Source organism: Mus musculus, chromosome 6 (genome assembly GCF_000001635.26).
Source record: "Mus musculus strain C57BL/6J chromosome 6, GRCm38.p6 C57BL/6J".
NCBI lineage: Eukaryota > Metazoa > Chordata > Mammalia > Rodentia > Muridae > Mus > Mus musculus.
The window spans coordinates 58,125,383-58,131,382 of NC_000072.6; positions in this window are offsets into that span (position 1 = coordinate 58,125,383).

Genomic DNA, 6,000 nt, shown 5'->3' on the forward strand with positions numbered 1-6,000 from the left:
AATACTGAAAGAGAGCACACGGATCCATACACCAGACTAATGTGGTGACAGGTTTTGAGTGTACATGCTATAGGAATGCCAAGGTTCCAGGAGGCTAAGTTTCCGTGAAGCTCTTTGCCTTGGGACTGCTTCCAGGTTTCTAAACCTGTCAAGCAGACTTCACTGGAGTGGATGTAGTGAAAAAGTATAATGTAAAAACAAAATTCTAGGCCTTTAGGCCCAGGCTTGAGAATGTGACTCAATGCTCCAAGGTATGCTAATCATAAAACAGATAGTAACATTCCTCACCCACTTGCTTCCTGGGTTCAAGGAGTGTTCATTCAAAGAAAGTCACCCTGACCCACCCTGACCATTGCTGGGACCCGCTGTGCAAATGTGCTATTGTTAGGGGCTCTTAGAAACTGTCTTGAGAAATAACCCGCACACTTACCAGGTATTCCTCGTGACTCTTGTGACTTCGTACTTCCTTGTGATTCTTAACTGGTATTTTTGTTATTTTCCATCAATGCCTTTCCCACCCCCTTGAGTTGTGGTTTCTTCCTTTAAATACCCACTTACTCAGCTACTTAGTGCAGCATGGTCCTCTACCCCTGTGTGGTGTATGACTGTGGGCCCGAAAGCGCTCTTGAAATAAAAAGTCCTCTTGCAGTTTGCAGCAAGACCATTTCTCGTGAGTGATTTGGGGTGTCGCCTCTCCTGAGTCAGAATGTGGGGGAGTCCTCATGTTGTGGGTCTTTCATTTGGTACATTGGCTGGGAAACATGACCACCCCTCACACCCAAGAACCAACTTGGAGGTATGTGGATTCCCTCTGGAATGTGTTCATGCTGGCCAGTGTCTCTGTTCTGTGGGTCTGTTTTCTGTTTTCTGAAATGAACATGTGCTTGTTGTGTTGGTTTGTTTGTCTGTGTCTCATCCTTTGTTTCTGAAGCATGGCACAGTCTGAGTTTGGATCCACCTGAGTTTAGATACTGATCAGCCTGAGTTTTGGATTCTGATCCATCTGAGTTTATTCGGATTCCAGTGGAATCAGATGACTGTTTGTAAACGATGGGGTTTTCTGAAACTCAAATGTGCTTGGGATTTGCAGCTGTCCTTTCAGGCCATAAGGACCAGAGGACTGTGGTCGGCAGACATGCTAGGAGGACCACAGGCTGCTGCCCTGGGGTACACCATGGGAAGTGGGGAGATCCAGGGATGACTGGTAGTCTCTGGAGATCAGAGGGACCGATTTCTGTTTATGAAGCGGAAACTTCCCCCTCTGAAATCATCTTCTTTTGCCTGCTTGTGGAGGATGAGAAAGGATCACACGTGTCTGGATCTGTTGGTGTTTTGTGTGTTTTTCTGTATGTGTTTAGAGCTATGTGAAAATCTAGAGAAGCGACGGTAATTCTCATAGGTGCTTTGTACACTTACTAGAGATAGTTTGCACATGAGAGAAATGGGTTCAAGAAAAGCAGTACTCTCCAACTATCTGTGGATAATTTGGTGAAAGAAAAAAAAACTAAACAGTATCAATTGGCCTTTGGAGCCCTGCACCTGTAGTTAGAAGTCTAGTGTGGCTGAAGAAGCCCTGCTAGGAGCTGATTGTAAATGCTGCTCTTAAAGGGACCAGCAGCTTCTCAAGTTCTATGGTAAGGTAATTGATGGCTGTTTTTCCTATAAAAATCTCTGTGCTTGTGATTATTGGACTCATCAGGTGACAAGGTGCTCCTCCCTTAAAATTACAGCTAGAAAAATTAAGAATTTTGTTTGTTTAAAATAAGCAAATGTATGCAGCTATTTAATTTTTGTTTCTGAATAGTTTTAAAGGTATAAATATGTTTTACATGTCTTGGTTATAGATTATTGGCTGATAAGGTATAGGTTATGATTAAAAGTTTGTACCATTGGTAACAGAAAGTTGGCTTAAAACTTGTAACTCTGGGTTAGAGTAGTTCAGAACATGTGGCATGAGCCAACCCATGGAAACAGGTCTCTAAAGATACACCTGAATTGCGTAATAGTCTATGTATTTCTTATCCTAGAAACCAGACTTTTATATAAAAAAGAGGATTTAGGGCAGTGTCTCTTTGAAATATTGGCAGCTACACCTTCTTGTGTTTGTGTGCAGGAACAGGCAGCCAAACTTTGTAGCAAGTAATGTTTTGGGTGTTGATTTTTAAAAAGAATGGATTGTTTACACTGTTAAAATTGGGTTTTGCTTCCCAAAATTGTGGTTGTAGTCTTGTGTTACAAGAGAAATTGAAGGCTTCTCCCGAATCAGAGCCACCAGCTAAATCCATCCGCTCCTCCAAAATCGATGAAACCTCCTGAGTGGCCTAGTCCACTACCTCCCCCTATCCATAGCCACAACCCCAGCCAACAGGGGAACCTGGAAACCCTTGGAGCGGCAGGAGGCAGACCACTGCACGTACATGGAGCCACAGAGCACAGAGTCCGAACAGACTCCGATGGACCCACCCAACCTTCAACCCGTTCAGTACTGTTCATTTTCCTCTGCTGATCTTTATAACTGGAAAACTAACCAACCCCTTTTCTCAGACGATCCCCAACACCTCACAGGGAAGCTGGAGTCCCTTATGTTCTCTCATCAGCCTACTTAGGAAGATTGTAAGTAGATGGTGCAGACACTCTTCACAACTGAAGACCAAGAGAGAATTCTGTTAAAGGATAGAAAAAATTATCCCAGGAGCAATGGGTGGCCTACACAGCTACAAAATGAGATCGATGTGAAATTCACTTTGATTTGTCCCAGTTGGGACAACAACATGGCTGAAGGTAGGGAGAGCTTAAAACTCTTATCACCAGCCTCTGGTCTCCAAGGTGCCTCAAAACATCCCACTAATTTGGCAAAGGTAAGAGAGGCAATCCAGTGGCCAACCAAACCTCCTTCAGTGTTCCTTGAAAGGTTTATGGAAGCCTTCAGGCGGTTCACTCCCTTTGATCTTACCTCGGAAGCCCAGAAGGCCTCAGTGGCCCTGGCCTTCATAAGGCAGTCAGCTCTGGATATCTGAAAGAAACTTCAGAGATTGGAAGGTGTATTACAAGAGGGAGACAGTTACGTGATCTAGTGAAAGAGGCAGAGAAGGCATACTGCAAGAGAAAGAGAGAGGTGGGATTCAGAAGAAAGAAGACAGGAGGGATCGTAGACAAGAGAAAAATTTGACTAGAATCTTGGCCACAGTGGTAGGAGAGAAAGAACAAACAAGATCTATACAGGGAACCTGGGCAACAGAACACCAATGTGCTTAACAGAATTAAGTGAGTTGGAGTACCGAGCCCTCAGCTAAAAAGGCTCAGCTGTGTCAGATTGAAGTTACTTATTTGGGATACACGCTTTGAGACAGGAAGCAGTGGCTAAAGGAAGCCAGAAAAAATACTGTAACTCAGATCCCCACCCCAACTACACCAAGGCAAGTAAGAGAATTTTTGGATACCACTGGCTTCTGCAAGCTCTGGATAACCTGGGTTGGTGACCTTAGCTGCCCCATTGTAACCCCTAACCAAGGAAGGGGAGGTATTTGTGTGGACCCCAGAAAAAAAGAAATTAAAGAAAGCCTTTAAAGAAATTAAAAAGGCCCTACTGATGGCCAGCCTTGGCCTTACCTGACCTACAAGCCTTTCACTCTATGTGGAAGAGAGAGAGCAGGGGTCGCCAGAGGAGTCCTTACTCAGACTTTGGGACCTTGAAAAAGGCCCGTGGTTTATCTATCCAAGAAGTTAGATCCTGTTGCCAGCGGGTGGTTTTCTTGCCTGAAAGCTATTGCTGCCATAGTTCTGCTTGTCAAGGATTCTGATAAGCTCACTCTGGACAGCAAATAACTGTAGTGGCACCCCACACTCTTGAAAGCTTTACCCGACAGCCCCGTGACCGATGGATAGTGACCAATGCTCGTATGACACATTATCAGAGCTTTTTGTTGACTGAACCAGTGACCTTCACTCCTGATGTTCTCCTCAATCCCGCTACCCTACTGCCCGAGACTGATGACTGTTCACCTACCCAATCACTGTGCTGACATTCTGGACATGAATGGCAGTAACTTCCTGACTAAATGGAATCAGATGGCAGATCTAACTGCCAAACAGGTGGCCCAAGGAGCAATGATCCTGGCAGTCAAGGAGCCTAAAGATTACTATGATGTCAGAGAGACCATCTTTAGATACAACCCTGAGGACTATCAAGTTATGGACAAATTAGGACTGGTAAAGGAAATCCTGTATGGGGTAGTAAAAACAGAAGAAGGAAAACTAGTGCTACCATGGGAAGAAGGACACAAATATGCTACCAACTTACATTTCTTGACCCAATTGGGGGCCAAGAAATTAAAAGGTGTGGTTACGTCCTCCGACTACTATGTTATAGGACTCTGACTTGGCAGAAGAAATAGTCAAAGCTGCAAGGCCTGTGTTATGACTAATACAGGACACCTTGTGTATATTCCTGAGAAGAGGCTCAGGGGCAACTGGCCAGGGGCCTATTGGGAGGTAGAATTTACAGAAATTAAGCCAGCTAGATATGGCAACAAGTCTGCAAGCTTTTTGATTTTGCACATTGCACACAATGATTCTCCTAAGAGTCCCAGTGTTTTGATTTAGTTTTACTATACCTGCTTATTCAAACATTTCCAAAAACAATCAGGAACCATTCTCAAATGTTGTGTAAAACTCATTTCATAACTTCAATGTTTTTCCTTTCTCTGGTTCTAACATTTGCTCTCCTCAATTTATATTTCTAAAGATAATTTCTTCAAGCTTTATTTGCAGCCTACCATTAATCTGAAACTACCATTGTGCAGTACTGGCATGGCCTCATAGGAGACAGCTATATCATGGTCCTTTCAGCAAAATCTTGCTGGCATATGCAATAGTGTTTGCGTTTGGTGGCTGATTATGAATGGGCCCCCTGGTGGGGCTGATTATGGATGGACCCCTGGGTGGGGCAGTCTCTGGATGACCCATCCTTTCTTCTTAGCTCCAAACTTTGTCTCTGCAACTCCTTCCATGGGTATTTTATTCCCTATTATAGGGAGGAATGAAGTATCCACGTGTTGGTCTCCTTTCTTGATCTTCTTGTGTTTTGGAAATTGTATCTTGGGTATTGGATTGACCCACAGCACATTGTCAGTTAAGGCCCACTTGCATATAGCATTGCTTTTGCATATATTGTTGTAATAAATATTTAATCTCAATCAGGGGACTCTACCCCGCCTTTGATGATTAGGATCCTAGGTAAGAGACATACAACTTTTATATTTATATTAAGTCGAGAGCTGGGCAGATATCTAACCTCTAATCTATTAGTGTTTACTTCCCTATTAACAACCCTGAATTCTAACTTCCTATGTTCTATCTGAGTTTCTCTTAAGTCCAGTTGGCCAACCATCATTGGTCATGTTTTTGTTTTGCTTTGGTTTTTATCTGTATTTATTTTTTATTTTTAATTTCTACTAATCATTCCATTCGTTTACATCCCAAATGATATTCTACTTCCCAGTTACCTGTTCCACCAACCCCACATCCCAATCTGCCCTCCTCCTCTCCTTTGCAGTATGAGAGTGTTCCCACACCCACCCACACTCTCCAAAATCCCCCTCCAGTGGGGCATCAAACCTTCCCAGGACCAAGGGACTCCTCTCTCATTGCTGTCAGGCAAGGCCATCCTCTGTACATACGTATCAGGAGCCATGGATCCCTCCAGGTATACTACTTGGTTGGTGTTCTAGACTCTGGAAGCACTGGGTGGTCAGGCCAGCCTATATTATTCTTCCTATGGGGTTGCAATCCACTTCTGCTAATCCAGTCCTCCCACCAGGTTCCTTGAGCTCAGTCTGGTGGTTGGCTCCAAGCATCCATATCTGCATTGGTCAGTTGTAAATTATTGATATATTTATCTCTAAAGACACTCAATAACATTGAGTGTCAGATTCTCTGTCATAAAGATTCAGTTGCTACTGGTAGATAACTACTATGGATTACAAATAAATGTGGGGGCCA